We start from the raw sequence: 27,601 nt of genomic DNA, 5'->3' as shown, positions 1-27,601 counted from the left end.
ACCTTCTAGCACAAAAACAATCAAAGGAGTTGTTTTCCTCGTTCTATGTGTGATGCAGAATGCAGAAGAGGTGGAAAGAGGAAAAAACGGGGAGAAATGTAAACATTTCTCCTTGTTACACCTGCTTTGGGAAGGCATTAGTTTTGGTACTGCCCCAGATTTTACACTATGTTGTAAATCTGGAGCAGTGTCAAAAAACCATAGGTGTTGCATGGGAACACCCACAGCAACACCCATGGAATTCCCCTCACTCCATGTTTACAAGTCCATGAAAAGCCACAATGGGAGGCCTAGTAAATATGGGCCGGTACACTGCGCCGCTGTATCATCACAAAAGTGATGCTCCGGTGGCGTAAAAGTGCCGCAGGGGCATTGTAAATATGCCTCTCTGTGTTTTTGCAGGATTTTTAATCAAACAATTATGGGGCATTCCACAGCATACATAGAACGAGGAAAACACCTCCTTTGTTTTTGTGCAGAAAGGTGGTGTCCCTTCCTGCGCAAAAACAATCATGCCAACAACACAGACACCCTTGCCTGCATCGGAGTGCGGCTGCACTTTGTGCGTCAGCGCTGCCAGAAAGGACAGGAATGCGCCGTATCTTGTAGATGTCCTGCATTCCAGTCCTTTTCTTTTGTCGAAGGGCAGCACTGCTAGAAGAATTGCAGCGCTGCCTTACACCAAAATATTGTAAATATGCCCCTATGTGTCGTAAATTTCTGTTTGCAAACTCAGGCATGCGCAAATCAATGCTTTATTGCATAGGTGGTTGTGAGGGGATTAGAAAACTTCCACTAATTTGTGTAAATATCGACAATTCTAAAACTTTACGCCTAGTCAGGAACATACATCAATTACACTCTCAATCTTACGTTTGGAAATTGGCCCACTATCTCCGTACCCACAAACACAGATCGTACACACACAATCTTTACCTACCCCATACATGTCCTTCCTCAAAGACGCACCCTTTCTCTGTAGCTGTATATACTATGAATAAACACTCTCTGCATAGGGACTTAACACTCAGCCATAAACACTCACGCAGACAGACACTTTACCCCTCTACACATGCCCTCTCTTCCTATAGATGCTCTCTTTCAAAGTCATGCAGCTCACATCATATTTACTGGCACAGATTCTTACCCCTTGCCCATGGTGTACATATGAGGTGCTGCTGCGAGTATCCACCTCAGTTACAGACAATTATATTTTATTGCGCTCAGGAGGACGAAAAGCTGAGTCTGCCTGCAGGAAATGGAGTCTGTGAGCTGCCTGTTAAACACAGCTCTCAACAGCGAGTGCTGAACTCTCCTAGCTATGCGCAAAAGGACAAGACTTGATTCAAAATGAGACTTTCCTTCTGTCTATGTCCTCGCTGATCCTTCCACAGGGGCACCCTGGCCTTCTGTTCTTGAAACAAGCAATGTCCAAGGGCCCCGTTTGGTGGTATATAAATATCTTCCAGCCACTGGAAGAATTTCTAAATAGAGATAGTACGACCCACTGGCTAAAAGCCACGGGAAGGGGGGTGGTGTGTGTCTGTGTCATTGCTGCAGCGCAGCGCACTCAGGCCTAGTGCTTGAAGCAGGGTGGCCCTGTTACACATAGCATAGTCCCTGATGGAATGAAACGTTGTAGTACACACTTTAAAACATTATGAGGGTCATATTGAGTTTATTCCCTTCCCCCAAAATGACAGAGAGGCAGTACCAGGGCTCTCGCCAGGAGGCAGCTTGCACCACTCATTGCTTCAATTAGCACTGCCAATAACAGTACCAACACAACTACTAACCACCACACACCTAGCAGTGTGACAATTCAGACTTTTCTAGGCCCCCATTGGTATAAGAATGGCTTGTGCCACAGGTTTAATGCATTTCGAATTAATAAACACATGTTGTTGTGCTGATCTCTAAATTAGGGACGTCTGCCACACGGTGCTGCTGTTTGTCTGAGTGCCAGTGGTGACAATTAAGTGCAGGTGGTGACAATTAAGGGCCCGTGCTGAGCACCGGAAACCACAGGCTCAAATTAAGCACTGGGGGACACCCTCAGAATTGCTGCCAAGCGTGCAGAGAGGCCTAAGAGGGACGAGCTCTGCCAGTTTTTTTAGGTCCAGCCTGAGCGGCGCATGCGCTGCTCTGCGAGGCATGCTGTTCCTGAAAATGGGCTTTAAGCACCCCCATCTTTTTAACTAGCTTACTTTTACTGTCATTTGTAAATGGCCACTTGTGATTGAGCAGTAGGCTTAGTAGTCCTCCCATGATGACTGCCTCTGTTACATGTGCACGCTTCACGTTATTTCCCAAACTTCAAGGGCTCTCTTTTGTAGGTTGGCCTGCCTCTGTTCATGTTCCTACCATGAAACCTTCGCGGCCGCTTCATTTTTTGAGGCACATACTGTGCTGCTCTTAATCTCCTTGTGCCCTGGCCCACACCACCTCACCCCTCCCACAAAAGTGCATGTCCGTCCCCAACACTCCTCTGGGGTTGCTGCTTCTTCAGTTTCATGGCGGTACTTCTTCAGCTTCAGCGCCCGCTGTGCTGTCCCACTGCTTATAAGGCAGCAAAATCCCTAGCATGTGTTTGTTCACTAGCTGGTGCTGACATCTTTGCCTTCTTCTAGGTAGAGTGCCCTTTCCCTGTTTTCACAAGTAAACGTCCGCACTCTAATGTTTAAATCCTCTCTGGGCATGTGCAGACCAAGGAGTGCTTTTAAAAATAAATATCCCACAGCGTAGATGCTTGCAGCAGGCACCAAAGGCACACCTAGGTCAAGCATGTCTGCACTCTACTGTACTAAGGCAGTGGCACAGGCACGCGGCCAGAAAGAGATGTTGTCACTGGTGCTGGGCCCTCTAGGATTTCCACCCCGTTCACAGACTAACTGCGCACATTACTTTGCTTGCACCCCCCCAGCCGCAAAATGTCTACACCACTGTAGAGATCACTGACTTGCTTAACATCAGGAACAAAGTTACAAGCATTCTCCTTGTTCCCTGACTTGACTCTTCCACTTTACCATATTATAGTAGTACTGTCTCAAGTAAAACTATTACTGTCTAAACCAGCCTGTCTACTTCTCAATGTGCAATGTGCACTCGCTACCCTCTCATAAAAGAACAAGAATTTGCAATGCAATAGATCTCACATTAGAGAACTTTTGAGCTACTGGCGTTACAAATGATATTGTTTGCTAGATTTTTTTTATTGGGCAAAAAATATCCCAGCAGTAGCATAAGCAATAAAAGGAATTCCATGAAGCAAAGAAAGGGTGAAGTACCAAAGGCTTTTACTAGATGTCCCTGTGGAGTTGTAAAGGGACCTCTATTAGCCACATGAGGTACTGCACCTTTAATGCAATATCATTTTGCAATGCCAATAGCTCAAACTTATACTAATAGGAGACCTAGTGCATTGCAAATCCTTATTTTTGTATTGGTTATTTGACTTACTGTGACTGAGATGTATGCATTGTGTTGTACTTTGTTAGAGGTCTTCTCCACAGACAGCTTATCTTTTCTATTGGGCAGATCCCTTTCCGATCTGGACCTTCTTACCCGATGGCCAACCGGAGCCATGGCGGCGGCACCAAGGGGAAAGGCCTAAGTGCGGGGGACACATCGGTAAGCACAAGCAAAGAGCCGAAGAGGCGCATGGACCCTTAAACTCAGCAGTGATGACCCTGTCAGAGTTGAAACCTTAGCGGACACCAGAGGCGGATGTGAGGACTTTGGCCTACTACTGGATGTGAGCAGGTAAGCACCCCCCCTTGCTTGGGGTCAAAGCATTAGGCCAGGGTAGAGGACTCCCCTGGGTGCTTGGCAGGCTGAGGCATTTCTCCCACCCAGGAATTAGCAAGGAGGACCAGTAGCGCCTGATACTCTTTCCCCGACTGGCAGCAACCTGTGCAACAGCACCCGAACAGCCGCTCCAATGGGGAGCCAGGTCATGGCATGGAGAACTGTGAGCCCTGGAGAGGTGCTTTTGTAACCTGCCCGTTAACCAATATAACTGGGAGCAAGAGCACCTGGCCAGCCATTACGGGGTAGACGTGGGGTGAACACGGGAGAGCACTGCAGAGTAAGGCCACCATGGGGAAGACAGATGTCTGACAATCTAAGCTGGTGTTCGAACAGCGCAAACCATATAGAAGCTCAGCATCTACGGAAGAAGGTCAGCAGGAGACAGACACGGGAGTGGCGTCCTCGCAGGAGCCATATATTCACTAGATGTGTAAGGCTCTCAAGCAATCTCTCACGGCTATCCACCATAAAATCGACACTCTGTTGGACAGAATAGATCGACTGAAAGACAAGGTGTCAAGTCATGACGAGCTTATCAGACAACTTGAACAACACACCTCTACATTAGAGGATGATGGAGCAGTGACACATGAGAAGCTGCTCAGCATGGATAAAGTCCTGGAAGTGATCTGATACAAAAACGAGGACTTGAAAGCCAGATCCAGGTGGTACAACCTGCGAATAGTGGGAATCCCGGAATCCACTGCCATTACCCGGGTAGAGGACTATGTGGAGGAAATGTTGAGGTACCTATATGGAAACTCACTGTGGCCAGTATGCATAGTGGAAAGGGCACACAGGACATTGGGACCGAGACCCCACCGGTTGGTGAGAGATCAGCAAGCAGTTGTCTATCAAGGGAACACTGTGTTGTTCTACCCTGACTTCACCCTGGCCATGCAGGCTGCTAGATGAGAGTTCATGCTGGTGAATCGGTTACTCCAAAAACAGGGCATCAAGTACTCTCTGCTCTACCCCCCAAAATTGTGCAATTTTCACATAGGCAAGAACTTGCATTTCACCAATCCGAAGACTACCACAAAATGTGTGCGTGACCCAGCTGGACAGTCCCAGCGCTCGGAAGAGGACACTGGGGAAGATAGCTACATCAGCGACAATGATTAAAAGGAACTTGACACACCAGCCCCTTCTTGATTGGGGACCAGGAACGAGCCCAAAGGGCGGCTACTGTCAATCCACAGAAATGCAACTATTCACCTCTTTAAATATATGCTATTGAATTGTCTGTTGATGTCTGCTTTACCAGCATCTGGTAGTTGTCTCTCTGTTGAGCTCACATGGTCCAGCCACCCAGCTGCCTACAGCTGGGATGAGCTGGGCACCTCATGTTTCCCCCTCAGGGATAATTCCTATTTTTTGTATATTTGTTGGCCACAGATGGCTAAGTCGACGATGGGGGGGGGGGGTCTTTATTCAGCTAGCTTGGGTGACTGTAGTGGAAGCGGGGTGGGCCATACTGGAGTTATTATGGTGGATAACATGTTTTTGTGATGTTTTTTCTCCCCCCTCACCTCATCCCGCCAGCCTTCTCCTGCCTTTGTGAGATTAGGGATTGTCCCTTAGGCGTGTGAGACAGACTGCTATTGAGCATCAGGATGTGTAAGGTGATAGAAAGACCCAACTAAAAATAATAAACTGGAATGTCCGAGGCTTGAATGATAGATGGAAAGCGAGATTGGTAGCCGCATATGTGCACCGCCATTGAGCAGACATTTGCTTCTTGCAGAAGCTACACTTGACAGAATACACTTGCGCATGCCTGCTGGAAGGATGGCTTGGGGAAAAACATGTAGCATGCTACTCTAACTATGTGCGTGGGGAGGCCATTCTCATCAGGAAGGGCCTGTTGTGGCGCATGTGGAAGGCTCTTTGCAACACAAAGGGAAGATACGTGATGTTGGCAGACACGCTTGGGGGTACACCAAATCAGGCTAGTCTCAATATACGGCCCCAATGTCTATGACCCAGACTTCTTTAGCCCCTTCGCTGCTAGGCCTTTTCCCCTCCTGTGCTAAGGCTTTTTTTGGCGTTTTGGGGTAGTGCGCGCTTAGGCCCTTGTAACTTTTTGACCACATAAGGTATCCACGCCAAATTTGCGTCCTTTTCTTCCAACATCATGTGGATTCTAAAGGCGCCCAGGGTTTGTGGATTCCCTTGGAGGGGTCCCAGAAATTAACCAAATTATAGTGATTTTTTAGTTTTTTTCAGAAAAATGGGAAAAACGGGCTGCAAATGAAAGCCTCTGGGTTTTTCCCTGAACATGTTATCAAAAAAAGGTTTGTGGGGCGGAAATCTCCATTTTCTCAGCTTTTAGGGAATGACAGTCTTTTGTCAGAGAACCGAAATGTTTCACACAGTTTTGGCATTTTTCTGGGACATAGCCTATTTTTGCTATTTTTAGAGCTTTCCACCTCCTTCCAGTTAATGGTAGAAATGAGTTTGAAAGCAATAATGCATCCTAGAAAGCTGTACATTTTCGAAAAGTAGACAAAATTCTGAATTCAGAACGGGGTAATTTGTCTAAATCCATGAAGGTTTCCTTATAGAAACTAACAGTTAAATATTGGAATAATTGAACATTTGTTGAAAAAAACAGCCTTTTGTCTCAACTTTTTCACCTATAACTTTTTCTAATTTTGACAACTCTTGGAAAGCAATATACCGTTACATCTGTTAGACCTTCCTGGTTGTGGGGATATATAGGACTTGTAGTTTCACCAAGAACCCGACGAACCCAGATCCAAAAACTGAGCAGCAACTTGCAATGGTATTATTTCATTTACTGGGTATTGAGCACTTTGTCCTGGAAAATGTATACATGGAAAAATCTGTATGAAAGACACTTATGTATTTCTAAATTGGGTACAAATTATAGAGTTCAGAAACAGTATATAATTGCACATTTTCAAAATTGGGAATACTCATACTAGCATGAGAATTATTGGTCATTTTTCAAAAAGATTTTTTTTTACACAATGTCTTTCATTGAAAGGGAAAAACGCATGAAAGCTCAATTGGTAATAACAGTTGATTTACAAATCTGAATTACCCCAAGTCTCCCGATAAAAACGGTACCTCACTTGTATGGGTCGGCCTTGTGCCTGCGACAGGAAACGGCGCAAAATGCAACGTTGTCACACCTAAATTTTGCAGTTACAAATCGACCCTTTTTTGGCAAAGTGCCTACCTGTAGTTTTTGCACACTAGCTCTGCCGGCACCTAGGAAAACCTAGCAAACCTATACATTTTTGAAAAGTAGACACCCAGGGGAATTCAGGATGGGGTGACTCGACTGCCTACCACCAGGTTTTGTTACCCAGAATCCCTTGCAAAGCTGAGATTTTGACAAAAAAAACACATTTTCCTCACATTTCTGTGGTGGAAAGTTCTGGAATCTGCGTGGATCAACAAATTTCCACCCACCCAGCATTCCCCCAGGTCTCCCGATAAAAACGGTACCTCACTTGTGTGGGTCGGCCTTGTGCCTGTGACAGGAAATGGCGCAAAATGCAACGTGGTCGCACCTCAATTTCCCAGTGAAATCTTGCGCTCTTCAGACAAAGAGACTACCTTTTGTTTTTGAGCCCTAGCCCTGCCAGCACCTAGGGAAACCTAGCAAACCCATATATTTTTGAAAAGTAGACACCCAGGGGAATTCAGGATGGGGTGACTCGACTGCCTACCACCAGGTTTTGTTACCCAGAATCCCTTGCAAAGCTAAGAATTTGACCAAAAAAAACAAATTTTCCTCACATTTCTGTGGTGGAAAGTTCTGGAATCTGCGTGGATCAACAAATTTCCACCCACCCATCGTTCCCCCAGGTCTCCCGATAAAAACGGTACCTCACTTGCGTGGGTAGGGATAGTGGCTGCGACACGAAACAGCGCAAAACGCAACATGGTCGCACCTCAATTTCCCAGTGAAATCTAGCACTTTTTTGACAAAAAGACTACCTTTTGTTTTTGCGCCGTAGCTCTGCCAGCACCTAGGGAAACCTAGCAAACCTATACATTTTTTAAAACTAGACACCCAGGGAAATTCAGGATGGGGTCACTCGTCTGCCTACCCCCAGGTTTTGTTACCCAGAATCCCTTGCAAACCTAAAAATTTGACAAAAAAAAAACATTTTCCTCACATTTCTGTGGTGGAAAGTTCTGGAATCTGCGTGGATCAACAAATTTCCATCCACCCAGCGTTCCCCCAGGTCTCCCGAAATAAATGGTACCTCACTTGCGTGGGTAGGGATAGTGGCTGTGACATGAAACAGCGCAAAACGCAACATGGTCGCACCTCAATTTCCCAGTGAAATCTAGCACGTTTTGGCCAAAAAGACTACCTTTTGTTTTTGCGCCGTAGCTCTGCCAGCACCTAGGGAAACCTAGCAAACCTATACATTTTTGAAAACTAGACACCCAGGGAAATTCAGGATGGGGTGACTCGTCTGCCTACCCCCAGGTTTTGTTACCCAGAATCCCTTGCAAACCTAAACATTTGACAAAAAAAACACATTTTCCTCACATTTCTGTGGTGGAAAGTTCTGGAATCTGCGTGGATCAACAAATTTCCACCCACCCAGCGTTTCCCCAGGTCTCCCGAAAAAAATGGTACCTCACTTGCGTGGGTAGGCATAGTGGCTGCGACATGAAACAGCGCAAAACGCAACATGGTCGCACCTCAATTTCCCAGTGAAAGCTAGCACGTTTTGGCCAAAAAGACTACCTTTTGTTTTGCGCCGTAGCTCTGCCAGCACCTAGGGAAACCTAGCAAACCTATACATTTTTGAAAACTAGACACCCAGGGGAATTCAGGATGGGGTGACTCGTCTGCCTACCCCCAGGTTTTGTTACCCAGAATCCCTTGCAAACCTAAAAAGTTGACACAAAAAAACACATTTTCCTCACATTTCTGTGGTGGAAAGTTCTGGAATCTGCGTGGATCAACAAATTTCGACCCACCCAGCGTTCCCCCAGGTCTCCCGAAAAAAATGGTACCTCACTTGCGTGGGTAGGCATAGTGGCTGCGACATGAAACAGCGCAAAACGCAACATGGTCGCACCTCAATTTCCCAGTGAAATCCAGCACGTTTTGGGCCAAAAAGACTACCTTTTGTTTTTGCGCCCTAGCTCTGCCAGCACCTAAAGAAACCTAGCAAACCTATACATTTTTGAAAACTAGACACCCAGGGAAATTCAGGATGGGGTGACTCGTCTGCCTACCTCCAGGTTTTGTTACCCAGAATCCCTTGCAAACCTAAACATTTGACAAAAAAACCACATTTTCCTCACATTTCTGTGGTGGAAAGTTCTGGATTCTGCGTGGATCAACAAATTTCCACCCACCCAGCGTTCCCCCAGGTCTCCCGAAAAAAATGGTACCTCAGTTGCGTGGGTAGGCATAGTGGCTGCAACATGAAACAGCGCAAAACGCAACATGGTTGCACCTCAATTTCCCAGTGAAAACTAGCATGTTTTGGCCAAAAAGACTACCTTTTGTTTTTGCGCCGTAGCTCTGCCAGCACCTAGGGAAACCTAGCAAACCTATACATTTTTTAAAACTAGACACCCAGGGGAAATAAGGATGGGGTGACTCGTCTGCTTACCCCCAGGTTTTGTTACCCAGAATCCCTTGCAAAACTAAAAATTTGACAAAAAAAACACATTTTCCTCACATTTCTGTGGTGGAAAGTTCTGGAATCTGCGTGGATCAACAAATTTCCACCCACCCAGCGTTCCCTCAGGTCTCCCGAAAAAAATGGTACCTCACTTGCGTGGGTAGGCATAGTGGCTGCGACATGAAACAGCGCAAAATGCAACATGGTCGCACCTCAATTTCCCAGTGAAATCGAGCACGTTTTGGCCAAAAAGACTACCTTTTGTTTTTGCGCCGTAGCTCTGCCAGCACCTAGGGAAACCTAGCAAACCTATACATATTTGAAAACTAGACACCCAGGGAAATTCAGGAGGGGGTGACTCGTCTGCCTACCTCCAGGTTTTGTTACCCAGAATCCCTTGCAAACCTAAAAATTTGACAAAAAAAACACATTTTCCTCACATTTCTGTGGTGGAAAGTTCTGGAATCTGAGTGGATCAACAAATTTCCACCCACCCAGCGTTCCCCCAGGTCTCCTGAAAAAAATGGTACCTCACTTGCGTGGGTAGGCATAGTGGCTGCGACATGAAACAGCGCAAAACGCAACATGGTCGCACCTCAATTTCCCAGTGAAATCTAGCACTTTTTGGACAAAAAGACTACCTTTTGTTTTTGCGCCGTAGCTCTGCCAGCACCTAGGGTAACCTAGCAAACCTATACATTTTTGAAAACTAGACACCCAGGAGAATTCAGGATGGGGTGACTCGTCTGCCTACCCCCAGGTTTTGTTACCCAGAATCCCTTGCAAACTTAAAATTTGAAAAAAAAAAAACATTTTCCTCACATTTCTGTGGTGGAAAGTTCTGGAATCTGTGTGGATCAACAAATTTCCACCCACCCAGCGTGCCTCCAGGTCTCCCGAAAAAAATGGTACCTAACTTGCGTGGGTAGGCATAGTGGCTGCAACACGAAACAGCGCAAAACGCAACATGGTCTCACCTCAATTTCCCAGTGAAATCTAGCACTTTTTGGACAAAAAGACTACCTTTTGTTTTTGCGCCGTAGCTCTGCCAGCACCTAGGGTAACCTAGCAAACCTATACATTTTTGAAAACTAGACACCCAAGAGAATTCAGGATGGGGTGACTCGTCTGCCTACCCCCAGGTTTTGTTACCCAGAATCCCTTGCAAACTTAAAAATTTGACCAAAAAAACACATTTTCCTCACATTTCTGTGGTGGAAAGTTATGGAATCTGCGTGGATCAACAAATTTCCACCCACCCAGCGTGCCTCCAGGTCTCCCGAAAAAAATGGTACCTCACTTGCGTGGGTAGGCATAGTGGCTGCAACACGAAACAGCACAAAACGCAACATGGTCGCACCTCAATTTCCCAGTGAAATCTAGCACTTTTTGGACAAAAAGACTACCTTTTGTTTTTGCGCCGTAGCTCTGCCAGCACCTAGGGTAACCTAGCAAACCTATACATTTTTGAAAACTAGACACCCAAGAGAATTCAGGATGGGGTGACTCGTCTGCCTACCCCCAGGTTTTGTTACCCAGAATCCCTTGCAAACTTAAAAATTTGACCAAAAAAACACATTTTCCTCACATTTCTGTGGTGGAAAGTTATGGAATCTGCGTGGATCAACAAATTTCCACCCACCCAGCGTGCCCCCAGGTCTCCACAGACAGCTTATCTTTTCTATTGGGCAGATCCCTTTCCGATCTGGACCTTCTTACCCGATGGCCAACCGGAGCCATGGCGGCGGCACCAAGGGGAAAGGCCTAAGTGTGGGGGACACATCGGTAAGCACAAGCAAAGAGCCGAAGAGGCGCATGGACCCTTAAACTCAGCAGTGATGACCCTGTCAGAGTTGACACCTTAGCGGACACCAGAGGCGGATGTGAGGACTTTGTCCTACTACTGGATGTGAGCAGGTAAGCACCCCCCCTTGCTTGGGGTCAAAGCATTAGGCCAGGGTAGAGGACTCCCCTGGGTGCTTGGCAGGCTGAGGCATTTCTCCCACCCAGGAATTAGCAAGGAGGACCAGTAGCGCCTGATACTCTTTCCCCGACTGGCAGCAACCTGTGCAACAGCACCCGGACAGCCGCTCCAATGGGGAGCCAGGTCATGGCATGGAGAACTGTGAGCCCTGGAGAGGTGCTTTTGTAACCTGCCCGTTAACCAATATAACTGGGAGCAAGAGCACCTGGCCAGCCATTACGGGGTAGACGTGGGGTGAACACGGGAGAGCACTGCAGAGTAAGGCCACCATGGGGAAGACAGATGTCTGACAATCTAAGCTGGTGTTCGAACAGCGCAAACCATATAGAAGCTCAGCATCTACGGAAGAAGGTCAGCAGGAGACAGACACGGGAGTGGCGTCCTCGCAGGAGCCATATATTCACTAGATGTGTAAGGCTCTCAAGCAATCTCTCACGGCTATCCACCATAAAATCGACACTCTGTTGGACAGACTAGATCGACTGAAAGACAAGGTGTCAAGTCATGACGAGCTTATCAGACAACTTGAACAACACACCTCCACATTAGAGGATGATGGAGCAGTGACACATGAGAAGCTGCTCAGCATGGATAAAGTCCTGGAAGTGATCTGATACAAAAACGAGGACTTGAAAGCCAGATCCAGGTGGTACAACCTGCGAATAGTGGGAATCCCGGAATCCACTGCCATTACCCGGGTAGAGGACTATGTGGAGGAAATGTTGAGGTACCTATATGGAAACTCACTGTGGCCAGTATGCATAGTGGAAAGGGCACACAGGACATTGGGACCGAGACCCCACCGGTTGGTGAGAGATCAGCAAGCAGTTGTCTATCAAGGGAACACTGTGTTGTTCTACCCTGACTTCACCCTGGCCATGCAGGCTGCTAGATGAGAGTTCATGCTGGTGAATCGGTTACTCCAAAAACAGGGCATCAAGTACTCTCTGCTCTACCCCCCAAAATGGTGCAATTTTCACATAGGCAAGAACTTGCATTTCACCAATCCGAAGACTACCACAAAATGTGTGCGTGACCCAGCTGGACAGTCCCAGCGCTCGGAAGAGGACACTGGGGAAGATAGCTACATCAGCGACAATGATTAAAAGGAACTTGACACACCAGCCCCTTCTTGATTGGGGACCAGGAACGAGCCCAAAGGGCGGCTACTGTCAATCCACAGAAATGCAACTATTCACCTCTTTAAATATATGCTATTGAATTGTCTGTTGATGTCTGCTTTACCAGCATCTGGTAGTTGTCTCTCTGTTGAGCTCACATGGTCCAGCCACCCAGCTGCCTACAGCTGGGATGAGCTGGGCACCTCATGTTTCCCCCTCAGGGATAATTCCTATTTTTTGTATACTTGTTGGCCACAGATGGCTAAATCGACGATGGGGGGGGGGGGGGGGGGGGTCTTTATTCAGCTAGCTTGGGTGACTGTAGTGGAAGCGGGGTGGGCCATACTGGGGTTATTATGGTGGATAACATGTTTTTGTGATGTTTTTTCTCCCCCCTTCACCTCATCCCGCCAGCCTTCTCCTGCCTTTGTGAGATTAGGGATTGTCCCTTAGGCGTGTGAGACAGACTGCTATTGAGCATCAGGATGTGTAAGGTGATAGAAAGACCCAACTAAAAATAATAAACTGGAATGTCCGAGGCTTGAATGATAGATGGAAAGCGAGATTGGTAGCCGCATATGTGCACCGCCATTGAGCAGACATTTGCTTCTTGCAGAAGCTACACTTGACAGAATACACTTGCGCATGCCTGCTGGAAGGATGGCTTGGGGAAAAACATGTAGCATGCTACTCTAACTATGTGCGTGGGGAGGCCATTCTCATCAGGAAGGGCCTGTTGTGGCGCATGTGGAAGGCTCTTTGCAACACAAAGGGAAGATACGTGATGTTGGCAGACACGCTTGGGGGTACACCAAATCAGGCTAGTCTCAATATACGGCCCCAATGTCTATGACCCAGACTTCTTTAGCCCCTTCGCTGCTAGGCCTTTTCCCCTCCTGTGCTACGGCTTTTTTTGGCGTTTTGGGGTAGTGCGCGCTTAGGCCCTTGTAACTTTTTGACCACATAAGGTATCCACGCCAAATTTGCGTCCTTTTCTTCCAACATAATGTGGATTCTAAAGGCGCCCAGGGTTTGTGGATTCCCTTGGAGGGGTCCCAGAAATTAACCAAATTATAGTGATTTTTTTGTTTTTTCAGAAAAATGGGAAAAACGGGCTGCAAATGAAAGCCTCTGGGGTTTTCCCTGAAAATGTTATCAAAAAAAGGTTTGTGGGGCGGAAATCTCCATTTTCTCAGCTTTTAGGGAATGACAGTCTTTTGTCAGAGAACCGAAATGTTTCACACAGTTTTGGCATTTTTCTGGGACATAGCCTATTTTTGCTATTTTTAGAGCTTTCCACCTCCTTCCAGTTAATGGTAGAAATGAGTTTGAAAGCAATAATGCATCCTAGAAAGCTGTACATTTTCGAAAAGTAGACAAAATTCTGAATTCAGAACGGGGTAATTTGTCTAAATCCATGAAGGTTTCCTTATAGAAACTAACAGTTAAATATTGGAATAATTGAACATTTGTTGAAAAAAACAGCCTTTTGTCTCAACTTTTTCACCTATAACTTTTTCTAATTTTGACAACTCTTGGAAAGCAATATACCGTTACATCTGTTAGACCTTCCTGGTTGTGGGGATATATAGGACTTGTAGTTTCACCAAGAACCCGACGAACCCAGATCCAAAAACTGAGCAGCAACTTGCAATGGTATTATTTCATTTACTGGGTATTGAGCACTTTGTCCTGGAAAATGTATACATGGAAAAATCTGTATGAAAGACACTTATGTATTTCTAAATTGGGTACAAATTATAGAGTTCAGAAACAGTATATAATTGCACATTTTCAAAATTGGGAATACTCATACTAGCATGAGAATTATTGGTCATTTTTCAAAAAGATTTTTTTTTACACAATGTCTTTCATTGAAAGGGAGAAACGCATGAAAGCTCAATTGGTAATAACAGTTGATTTACAAATCTGAATTACCCCAAGTCTCCCGATAAAAATGGTACCTCACTTGTATGGGTCGGCCTTGTGCCTGCGACAGGAAACGGTGCAAAATGCAACGTTGTCACACCTAAATTTTGCAGTTACAAATCGACCCTTTTTTGGCAAAGTGCCTACCTGTAGTTTTTGCACACTAGCTCTGCCGGCACCTAGGGAAACCTAGCAAACCTATACATTTTTGAAAAGTAGACACCCAGGGGAATTCAGGATGGGGTGACTCGACTGCCTACCACCAGGTTTTGTTACCCAGAATCCCTTGCAAACCTAACAATTTGACCAAACAAAAACATTTTCCTCACATTTCTGTGGTGGAAAGTTCTGGAATCTGCGTGGATCAACAAGTTTCCACCCACCCAGCGTTCCCCCAGGTCTCCCGAAATAAATGGTACCTCACTTGCGTGGGTAGGGATAGTGGCTGCGACATGAAACAGCGCAAAACGCAACATGGTCGCACCTCAATTTCCCAGTGAAATCTAGCACGTTTTGGCCAAAAAGACTACCTTTTGTTTTTGCGCCGTAGCTCTGCCAGCACCTAGGGAAACCTAGCAAACCTATAGATTTTTGAAAACTAGACACCCAGGGAAATTCAGGATGGGGTGACTCGTCTGCCTACCCCCAGGTTTTGTTACCCAGAATCCCTTGCAAACCTAAACATTTGACAAAAAAAACACATTTTCCTCACATTTCTGTGGTGGAAAGTTCTGGAATCTGCGTGGATCAACAAATTTCCACCCACCCAGCGTTTCCCCAGGTCTCCCGAAAAAAATGGTACCTCACTTGCGTGGGTAGGCATAGTGGCTGCGACATGAAACAGCGCAAAACGCAACATGGTCGCACCTCAATTTCCCAGTGAAAGCTAGCACGTTTTGGCCAAAAAGACTACCTTTTGTTTTGCGCCGTAGCTCTGCCAGCACCTAGGGAAACCTAGCAAACCTATACATTTTTGAAAACTAGACACCCAGGGGAATTCAGGATGGGGTGACTCGTCTGCCTACCCCCAGGTTTTGTTACCCAGAATCCCTTGCAAACCTAAAAAGTTGACACAAAAAAACACATTTTCCTCACATTTCTGTGGTGGAAAGTTCTGGAATCTGCGTGGATCAACAAATTTCCACCCACCCAGCGTTCCCCCAGGTCTCCCGAAAAAAATGGTACCTCACTTGCGTGGGTAGGCATAGTGGCTGCGACATGAAACAGCGCAAAACGCAACATGGTCGCACCTCAATTTCCCAGTGAAATCCAGCACGTTTTGGCCAAAAAGACTACCTTTTGTTTTTGCGCCCTAGCTCTGCCAGCACCTAAAGAAACCTAGCAAACCTATACATTTTTGAAAACTAGACACCCAGGGAAATTCAGGATGGGGTGACTCGTCTGCCTACCTCCAGGTTTTGTTACCCAGAATCCCTTGCAAACCTAAACATTTGACAAAAAAACCACATTTTCCTCACATTTCTGTGGTGGAAAGTTCTGGAATCTGCGTGGATCAACAAATTTCCACCCACCCAGCGTTCCCCCAGGTCTCCCGAAAAAAATGGTACCTCACTTGCGTGGGTAGGCATAGTGGCTGCAACATGAAACAGCGCAAAACGCAACATGGTTGCACCTCAATTTCCCAGTGAAAACTAGCATGTTTTGGCCAAAAAGACTACCTTTTGTTTTTGCGCCGTAGCTCTGCCAGCACCTAGGGAAACCTAGCAAACCTATACATTTTTTAAAACTAGACACCCAGGGGAAATAAGGATGGGGTGACTCGTCTGCTTACCCCCAGGTTTTGTTACCCAGAATCCCTTGCAAAACTAAAAATTTGACAAAAAAAACACATTTTCCTCACATTTCTGTGGTGGAAAGTTCTGGAATCTGCGTGGATCAACAAATTTCCACCCACCCAGCGTTCCCTCAGGTCTCCCGAAAAAAATGGTACCTCACTTGCGTGGGTAGGCATAGTGGCTGCGACATGAAACAGCGCAAAACGCAACATGGTCGCACCTCAATTTCCCAGTGAAATCGAGCACGTTTTGGCCAAAAAGACTACCTTTTGTTTTTGCGCCGTAACTCTGCCAGCACCTAGGGAAACCTAGCAAACCTATACATATTTGAAAACTAGACACCCAGGGAAATTCAGGAGGGGGTGACTCGTCTGCCTACCTCCAGGTTTTGTTACCCAGAATCCCTTGCAAACCTAAAAATTTGACAAAAAAAACAAATTTTCCTCACATTTCTGTGGTGGAAAGTTCTGGAATCTGAGTGGATCAACAAATTTCCACCCACCCAGCGTTCCCCCAGGTCTCCTGAAAAAAATGGTACCTCACTTGCGTGGGTAGGCATAGTGGCTGCGACATGAAACAGCGCAAAACGCAACATGGTCGCACCTCAATTTCCCAGTGAAATCTAGCACTTTTTGGACAAAAAGACTACCTTTTGTTTTTGCGCCGTAGCTCTGCCAGCACCTAGGGTAACCTAGCAAACCTATACATTTTTGAAAACTAGACACCCAGGAGAATTCAGGATGGGGTGACTCGTCTGCCTACCCCCAGGTTTTGTTACCCAGAATCCCTTGCAAACTTAAAAATTTTACAAAAAAAACACATTTTCCTCACATTTCTGTGGTGGAAAGTTCTGGAATCTGCGTGGATCAACAAATTTCCACCCACCCAGCGTGCCTCTAGGTCTCCTGAAAAAAATGGTACCTCACTTGCGTGGGTAGGCATAGTGGCTGCAACACGGAACAGCGCAAAACGCAACATGGTCGCACCTCAATTTCCCAGTGAAATCTAGCACTTTTTGGACAAAAAGACTACCTTTTGTTTTTGCGCCGTAGCTCTGCCAGCACCTAGGGTAACCTAGCAAACCTATACATTTTTGAAAACTAGACACCCAAGAGAATTCAGGATGGGGTGACTCGTCTGCCTACCCCCAGGTTCTGTTACCCAGAATCCCTTGCAAACTTAAAAATTTGACCAAAAAAACACATTTTCCTCACATTTCTGTGGTGGAAAGTTATGGAATCTGCGTGGATCAACAAATTTCCACCCACCCAGCGTGCCCCCAGGTCTCCCGAAAAAAATGGTACCTCACTTGCGTGGGTAGGCATAGTGGCTGCGACATGAAACAGCGCAAAACACAACATGGTCGCACCTCAATTTCCCAGTGAAATCTAGCACGTTTTGGCCAAAAAGACTACCTTTTGTTTTTGCGCCGTAGCTCTGCCAGCACCTAGGGAAACCTAGCAAACCTATACATTTTTGAAAACTAGACACCCAGGGGAATTCAGGATGGGGTGACTCGTCTGCCTACCCCCAGGTTTTGTTACCCAGAATCCCTTGCAAACCTAAAAATTTGACCAAAAAAAACACATTTTCCGTTCATTTCTGTGGTGGAAAGTTCTGGAATCTGCGTGGATCAACAAATTTCCACCCACCCAGCGTTCCCCTAGGTCTCCCGAAAAAAATGGTACCTCACTTGCGTGGATAGACATAGTGGCTGCAACAGGAAACGGTTCAAATCGTACGGTGGTGAATTTACAATACCCTATTGCAAAACTACCTTGATTTTGGGGGGGGGGGGCACCTGAGTTTTTGGCCCGGGGCTCGGTGGCCATCTTTGGAAACTACCAAACCCAAACAGTTCTGAAAACTAGACACCCGGGGGAGTCCAGGGAGGTGTGGCATGTGTGGGTCCCCCAATGTTTTCCTACCCAGAACTCCTTGCAAACCTTTAGGTAAAAATAGCACTTTTCCAAACTTTTTTGCGTGGGATCGCCGTGCCGGAAAAAATGTCCTACCACCCAGCGTTCCCCTTGTTCTCCTGAGTAAAAGGATACCTCACTTGTGTGGGTGCCCCAAAGCAGAACAGGCCAAAAATGAATTTTGAAAAAAGTAGTATTTAAGGTTTACAAATTAAGCCCCCCTGCCTTAGTCACAGGCCTTTGGCCCACCCACACAAGTGAGGTATCATTTTACTCGGGAGAACAAGGGAAACGCTGGGTGGTAGGACATTTGTGCCGGCAGCGAGATCCCACCCAAAAAAGTACGGAAAAGTGGGTTTTTTGACCTAAATTTAAGGTTTGCAGGGGTTTCTGGGTAGGAAAAAATTGGGGGACCCACGCATGCCACACCTCCCTGGACTACCCCGGGTGTCTAGTTCTCAGAACTGTTTGGGGTTGGTAGTTTCCAAAGATGCCCGCCAAGCCCCGGGCCAAAAACTCATGGGAACCCCCTTGCAAAACCAAATTGTTTTGAATGAATTAAGTTTTCAGATGGAGAACGTGCGATTCAGGGGACAATATCGCATGAAAATTGTGACAGACAATTTCAAGTTTGCAAGAGATTGTGCACAAAAAACAACAATAGAATTCACCAACAAGACATGACCATATACTGCCATGAATTGCCAATAATATCTAAATTTGGAAAGTAATTTATAGCTATAATATACACCATAACTGAGTTACTCAAAAGACAAAGAATCAAGCACGGCTATCTATTCCTCAAAGACACACACATACAGGTTGGATTTGGCACGAGGGCGAGTGATGGTTCAGTACATAAAATTTTATTAACATGATATTTCAAAAAAATGAAATGCTCTGTTAATAAATAAATGCATAAAAACCGAACCAGTGACTCGCAACTCGTGAGCTGTAAAGCCACGACAAGGCACCAACTGTTTTACAGGCCATTCACGCACCTTTCATACCTGATACAAACAAGACCACTGACACCATCTGAAAGAAAAGCAACACATTACAACAATCACAATAAGGGACAAGGTACACCCTACTGCAGAAAGAGAAAAAAAAATTACTGCACAGCCATCTAATCCGCAAGCACACACACATACCGGTTGGATTTGGCACGAAGGTGAGTGATGATTCAGTACATACAATTGTAATCGCAAGTAATTTCACAAAAAATGAAATACACTGCGTATAATTGAAAGTATGATTAACTGAACCACTGACTCACAGCTCGTGAGCTGTAAAGCCACGTCAAGGCACCAACCTCTTTACAGGCCATTCATGCACCTTTCGTACGTGTGACACATTCAAAACATTCACACCGCCAGCCGCGGACCCATCACATTTCAACACTCACACCAGCAAACAGCGCCATTCAAGGGCCCATCACTTTCACACGCCCACATTTCTGACACTGCAACTACCCAAATTGATGGACTGCGTGGAGTGTCACTCAACTAGCAGTGTTGTGTAGTGACCAACAGAAAAAAACTACTCACACACCGCCAGCCGAGCGCCAGTCCACCCACACCACCATCAAAGCACCAGACCATACACACCGCCAGCCAAACACCACTCAGCGCACACCAACAGCCAAGCACAACTCCGTGCACAGACAGTCAAGTACCACTCCACACACACCACCAGCCAAGCGCCACTCCACGCACACCGCCAGCCAAGCACCACTCCGTGCACAGACAGCCAAGTACTACTCCACAAACACCACCAGCCAAGCACCGCTCCACTCACACCATCCAGCCAAGTACCACTCCACACACACCGCCAGCCAAACACCACTCTACACACACCACCAGCCAAACACCACTCCGTGCACAGACAGCCAAGCACCACTCCACACACACCACCAGCCAAGCACAACTCCACACACACCGCCAGCCAAGCACCACACCACACACACCACCAGCCAAACACCACTCCATGCACAGACAGCCAAGTACTACTCCACAAACACCACCAGCCAAGCACCGCTCCACGCACACCATCCAGCCAAGTACCACTCCACACACACCGCCAGCCAAACACCACTCCACACACACCACCAGCCAAACACCACTCCGTGCACAGACAGCCAAGCACCACTCCACACACACCACCAGCCAAGCACCACTCCACACACACCGCCAGCCAAGCACCACTCCACACACACCACCAGCCAAACACCACTCCATGCACAGACAGCCAAGTACCACTCCACGCACACCACCAGCCAAGCGCAACTCCACACACACCGCCAGCCAAGCACCAGCCGGCACACACCACAAACACATTTAGAATTCTTTTTTTGAAAATAACACTAAACAAATGGAAATACCTACAAATCAGCTAACACAAATTCTTAAAATCTTAAAAGTAGATCAACTGAAATTGATTCTTAAGACCATTAAATCCGGCTCTCCTAGGGACCCTATTCCAGTCAAAATCATTAAGCAACTTGATGACAGTGCCTTGGAAATCATTGTAAATCTTTTGAATTCCTCTCTTGTCCTTGCCACTGTCCCAGCCCTATGGAAACATGCCATGGTTACGCCTCTTTTAAAAAAAACCTACAGCAAACCCAGATATCCTTGCCAACTACAGACCAATATCCCTGCTTCCTGCCTTCTCCAAATGTATGGAGAGACATGTGCATTCAGCTCTATCAAATTTTGCAGAAGAAAGTTCACTTCTACACCCCTCTCAGTCAGGTTTTAGGGCAGGCTTCTCTACAGAAATCACCCTGCTTGGAGTTACTGAACATATTCGAAAGCTTCTTGATCAAGGTCAGACGGTCGCGCTCGTGCTGTTAGATCTGAGCGCGGCTTTCGACACCATTTCTCATGAAATTCTCATCAGGGAATTGCATAGAAATGGTGTACGCGGAAAGGCCCTTGAATGGATCTGTTCTTTCCTGACGGAACGAACATTCCAAATTACTTCTTCAAGAGCCTCTTCGGACACCCTGCGAGCCCCCCACGGAGTGCCTCAGGGATCTATTCTGAGTCCGTTATTTTTTAATTTATATCTCAGACCCCTGGCCGACCTTACTGAAAAATCTGGTCTCACCCTTATGACTTACGCCGACGACTCCCAAATCATCTTTTCCCTATCCGAATCCTGTCCTAACTCCCCCTCTCTACTCAAAGCAGGACTCCAAAACATCCTGCATTGGATGACGAGAAACCAGTTAAAACTCAACGGGGACAAGACAGAGATCTTGGTCCTGGGAAAGCATCGAGAACTGTGGAATCCTCTACATTGGCCTGATCAGATGGGCGCCTTTCCTACCCCGGTGACCCATGTTCGAAATCTGGGTTTGATTCTGGACAACTCCTTGTCCCTGAATCAACAGGCCAATAAAGTCACTGGTCTATGCCTCACCATAGTCAAATGGTTGAGGAAAATCCTCTTGATGCTGCCTCTTGCCACACAAAAGACCGTAGTCAATGCCCTTATAACATCTCGGCTTGACTACGGCAACATTCTGTACCTGGGCGCTAACAAAGCAGTAGTCGGCCGACTACAATTGGTCCAGAACGCAACAGTCCGCCTATTATGCAATATTCCAAAAAACATCGGAGTCACAAGTCATCGCCGGGAACTCCATTGGCTCAGGGTTGAAAACAGAATCCGCTTTAAAGCACTGAACTATATGTTCAGAATCAAAGCAGGCACGGCACCTAAATACCTCCTAGCTCTAGCCCACCCTTATACTCCTAAGCGTAATCTTCGGTCCCAATCAGCAGCCAACTTTTGTGTGCCAAGATTCAAACTGGCAAGAGTAGGTGGCAGATCTTTTGCACACCTGGGACCTTCCCTCTGGAACACACTCCCTCCCTTTATCCGAAAGGAGGAAAAGTACGCCAGGTTTAGAAGGCATATCAAGACCTGGCTATTTGATCAATAATTCTCAATAGCCACCTTCCTTCTCCTGTCTTTCTACTAGCTGAGTCTAGGCGCCGGGAAACCCTTTTTGGGTAGCTGTTGCGCCCTACAAGTTGAAATAATAAATAAATAAATAATAAATTAAAATAAAAACTTTGCACTAATGCCAATCCTTGAAACAAACTAGATTTTTTTTACAGAATGCAGACCAGGCAATTCACTTTACAGCTCATTAAAACTCCCAAAACTTCTTTTGCGTGTGGTACGATTTAAAACAAGGTGACAGACACAATGCAGGCTTAGAAGGACAGTCAGGACAGTATATACGAGACTCCTTCCGCACGCCTCTTCGACAACAGACTCTGCATCTTCTAGTCGGAAAGTCTCTTGCGGTAGTGGAAGGAATAGATTCAGGAAAGTGGCGATCTTTCAACCTAGCCACTTCCTCCACCACTCCAAATCTAGGAACACTTGCCTGCTCCACAAGTACAAGGCTGCCTATTATATACTCCTGAAACTTAACAAAAGGCATCTTCTTCTCAGGACAAGACTTCTGGTACACAACAAAATCATTAAAGGATGCCAAGTGGAACAGATGGATAGCCAACTTCTTGTACCAAACGTAAGCCTTTCGAAGAGCAACATAAGGTTCCAACCTCTGATCTACTCTGTCAACACCACCCATGAACTTATTGTAAGCTAAAATGCACACAGGTTTACGCACTTCAGCACCCTGACCCCAAACAGGCACAGGTTCTGTACTTTCATCGTGGATAGTAGTCAGCATGTACACATCTCTCTTGTCTGAAAACTTCACAGCTAGAAGCTCCCCACATCGCAATGCCGTAGACTGTCCCCGCACAAGCCTTTTGCAAACAAGTTCCTTTGGGAAACCTTTACGGTTACTGCGCATTGTGCCACAAGCAACAGTGCCCACTTTGGCCAACTCCTGGAACAACCGCACACCAGTGTAGAAGTTATCTACATATAAATGATGGCCTTTGTTAAATAATCCTCTACCTAGTTCCCACACAATTTTCTCAGTCACTCCAAAAGTAGAAGGACAACCAGGAGGGTTAATGCTGGACTCCTTACCAGTGTACACACTGAAATTGTAGACATATCCAGTCTCACTGTCACACAGCATATACAGTTTGATTCCATAGCGTGCCCTCTTACTAGGAATGTATTGCCTAAAAACCAAGCGGCCCTTGAACAACACCAAAGACTCATCCACTGCAATTTCTTTACCAGGGACAAAGGTCTCAGAAAAACGATCAACAAAGTGATCAAGGACAGGCCGAATTTTAAACAAACGGTCACAATCAGGGTGATCGCGTGACAACGCTAAACTATTATCAACAAAATGCATCATCCGAAGAAGAAGCATATACCGATCTCGACTTATGACTGCTGGAAATATAGCTGTTGCCATCAACGGACTAGTGGACCAATATGAAGTCATTGATGGCTTCCTTAGCAAGCCCATCAAAAAAGTTAATCCCAAACACTTCTTCATCTCTTCAACATTTGTGGGAGTCCACCGGATTGCTCTAGAATAGGGCTTAAGGCTGGCACTGTTGGCCCTCAAAAATTGTTCTGCATACAAATTGGTTTGCTCAACAATCTCTTGCAAAAACACATCGTCAAAAAACAACTGAAAAAAATTAATTGGCAGAAAATTCTCAGTATTCACTCTACACCCAGGAACACCAGTGAACTCTGGCAATGCCGGCTGCACCAAGCCAGGGGGAACCCAGAGGCCATCCCTATCAACGGGGGGAGCAGCCACCCCAGCCTGCAGCCCAGAAGCCTCTTGCTATTGTTCACCAACGGGAAGCCTAACAGCCACAGATACTTCTGGCTGCACAACACCAACAGAAGACATAGCATCCCCAGAGGGCTCTTCCTGCACTACACCAACGGGAAGCCCAGCAGCCTGAGATGCTTCTTGCTGCACTACACCACCGGGAAACCAAGCAGACCCAGATGCCTCTTGTCGCTCTACACCAATGGGAAGCCTACCAGCCATAGATACTTCTGGCTGCACAACACCAACAGAAGACATAGCATCCCCAGAGGGCTCTTCCTGCACTACACCAACGGGAAGCCCAGCAGCCTGAGATGCTTCTTGCTGCACTACACCACCGGGAAACCAAGCAGGCCCAGATGCCTCTTGCCGCTCTACACCAATGGGAAGTCTAACAGCCCCAGATGCCTCTTGCTGCACTACACCATCAGGAAGACGAAAAGCACCAGATACCTCTTTGCGCACCACAGCAATGTGAAGCCTTTTGGGTGCAGGCTCCAGCCCAGATGCCTCTTGCCGACGTAAAAAGAAAGGAAACCTTGCGGCCCTAGGCAGCAGCACAGGTGCCTCTTGGCCCACTACTGGCACCTCAATGTCCTCCTCTACCATAGGCCCTTCATCAGCATTAGAAGAAGATTCATCATCCGATGATGATGATTCCATGCGAAGAGAAAACTCACTGCCTGAATCTTCTGCCCCTACCTGGGAGTCCGAATCGGACTCAGACTCTGAACCATGGTCAGAGGAAGACTCAAAAAGCAAACCAAGAACCTGCTGAGCAGTAATCCTGCGACTAGCCATTATCCTTACAAAGCAAGAAGACTGCACACACAAGTGAACAACAACCTACACTGTGCAAAGTAAGAAGTAAACAAGGTAAGGCTTTCACAAAAAGATAAATACAATCCAAAACAATTTCACTCTTACCAAATATAGCTACACTCACCAGCACCTACTCTGTTGAGACACAGCAAAAAGAAATGATATCCCACTAGAAAGAAAAAAAGAAATGACAGATTAGAAAACAAAGTGCACATCAAGCACTAATGCGGAAAAACAAAACAAAACCACAGAGCCACACAAACTGCTAGACATACAACCTTTTTCAAATAGACAAACATCAAGGGAAAGTAGTACAAAATACATTCACTTACCAAGCACAAGCAACTACACAAGCTGCAAACAGACATGCAACCTACAGCAATCCAATCTGCAAAAGCCTGGAACAAGACAAAAATAGAGAAGAAAAAAAAATTACTGCCACATTTCACAAACAATATAACAATTAAAACAACAACACACAAATTTGCACCCCAAATTTAAATTCGGCCAGATGGGCCATCAAATAGGGCTTAGACCAATTGAGATTAGATGAGGTTTAACATCAAGACACTGGATAACTTTTTGAATTTTTTTTACTGCCTGACCCCTTTGGTGCCAGTCAGTCTTTTGCTCCTACCAGTACCCCCATCACACAGGGGCAGTAAGGACATTCATACACCTTTTGTACGTGTGACACATACAAAACATTTACACCGCCAGCGCCATTCAAGGGCCCATCATTTTCACACGCCCACAAATCTGACACAGTAACTTCAGAAAATGTTGGACTGCGTAGAGTGTCACTCAACTAGCAGTGTGTGTAGTGACCAACAGAAAGTAACTACTCACACACTGCCAGCCGAGTGCCAGTCCACCCACACCACCATGGAAATGGAAATGGAGGTAAATTTATAGAGCGCGAATTGCTACCCAGAGGCGTCAAAGCGCTGGTAATAACAGAGGGGACCTCGTAAGTGGCTAGCAGAGGATCAATGAGGAAGGATGAATAAGAATAAGACCATGCACACCACCAGCCAAACACCACTCAGCGCACACCGACAGCCAAGTACCACTCCACACACACCACCAGCCAAGCGCCACTCCACACACACCGCCAGCCAAGCACCACTCCGTGCACAGACAGCCAAGTACCACTCCACGCACACCACCAGCCAAGCGCCACTCCACGCACACCGCCAGCCAAGCACCACTCCGTGCACAGACAGCAAAGTAGCACTCCACGCACACCACCAGCCAAGCACCACTCCACACACACCGCCAGCCAAGCAGCACTCCGTGCACAGACAGCAATTGACCACTCCACACATACCACCAGCCAAGCGCCACTCCACACACACCGCCAGCCAAGCACCACTTTGTGCATAGATAGCCAAGTAACCCTCCACGCACACCGCCAGCCAAACTCCACTCAACGCACACCGACAGCCAAATACCACTCCACACGCACCGCCAGCCAAGCACCACTCCACGCACACCGCAAGCCAAGTGCCACTCACCGCCAGCCAAGCACCGCTCCACGCACACCATCCAGCCAAGTACCACTCCACACACACCGCCAGCCAAACACCACTCCACACACACCGCCAGCCAAACACCACTCCACACACACCACAGGCCAAACACCACTCCGTGCACAGACAACCAAGTAGCACTCCACGCACACCACCAGCCAAGCGCCACTCCACACACACTGCCAGCCAAGCAGCACTCCGTGCACAGACAGCAAAGTAGCACTTCACGCACACCACCAGCCAAGCGCCACTCCACACACACCGCCAGCCAAGCAGCACTCCGTGCACAGACAGCAAATGACCACTCCACGCACATCACCAGCCAAGCGCCACTCCACGCACACCACCAGCCAAGCGCCACTCCACACACACCGCAAGCCAAGCACCACTCCGTGCATAGATAGCCAAGTACCCCTCTACGCACACCGCCAGCCAAACACCACTCAGCACACACCGACAGCCAAGTACCACTCCACACACACTGCCAGCCAAGCACCACTCCACGCACACCGCAAGCCAAGCGCCACTCACCGCCAGCCAAGCACCGCTCCACACACACCATCCAGCCAAGTACCACTCCCCACACACCACCAGCCAAACACCACTCCACACACACCACCAGCCAAACACCACTCCGTGCACAGACAGCAAAGTAGCACTCCACGCACACCACCAGCCAAGCACCACTCTACACACACCGCCAGCCAAGCAGCACTCCGTGCACAGACAGCAAATGACCACTCCACACATACCACCAGCCAAGCGCCACTCCACACACACCGCAAGCCAAGCACCACTCTGTGCATAGATAGCCAAGTAACCCTCCACGCACACCGCCAGCCAAACTCCACTCAGCGCACACCGACAGCCAAATACCACTCCACACGCACCGCCAGCCAAGCACCACTCCACGCACCCCGCAAGCCAAGTGCCACTCACCGCCAGCCAAGCACCGCTCCACGCACACCATCCAGCCAAGTACCACTCCACACACACCGCCAGCCAAACACCACTCCACACACACCGCCAGCCAAACACCACTCCACACACACCACAGGCCAAACACCACTCCGTGCACAGACAACCAAGTAGCACTCCACGCACACCACCAGCCAAGCGCCACTCCACACACACTGCCAGTCAAGCAGCACTCCGTGCACAGACAGCAAATGACCACTCCACGCACATCACCAGCCAAGCGCCACTCCACGCACACCACCAGCCAAGCGCCACTCCACACACACTGCCAGCCAAGCACCACTCCGTGCATAGATAGCCAAGTACCCCTCTACGCACACCGCCAGCCAAACAC

The 27,601-nt window shown here is 47.2% G+C and overlaps 1 long non-coding RNA gene across 7 annotated transcripts in view; it reads right to left on the bottom strand.

Moving 5' to 3' along the window:
* LOC144825091 (uncharacterized) overlaps positions 1–27,601 on the bottom strand; it is a 1,621,997-nt gene that overhangs the window by 1,065,731 nt on the left and 528,665 nt on the right. For 3 of the 7 annotated variants that reach the window (XR_013609275.1, XR_013609281.1, XR_013609284.1), the window contains exon 3: positions 25,090–25,155. The exons of the other annotated variants lie outside the window; for them this stretch is intronic. This is a non-coding gene — a long non-coding RNA (uncharacterized LOC144825091). The remainder of the gene's footprint in view (positions 1–25,089; positions 25,156–27,601) is intronic. 7 annotated transcript variants of the gene reach the window in all.

Source organism: Lissotriton helveticus, chromosome 1_1 (assembly GCF_964261635.1).
Source record: "Lissotriton helveticus chromosome 1_1, aLisHel1.1, whole genome shotgun sequence".
In the NCBI taxonomy this organism is placed as follows: Eukaryota; Metazoa; Chordata; class Amphibia; order Caudata; family Salamandridae; genus Lissotriton; species Lissotriton helveticus.
Note: the sequence above shows the minus strand (reverse complement) of the source record. Positions and strands in the feature narration are given on the sequence as shown.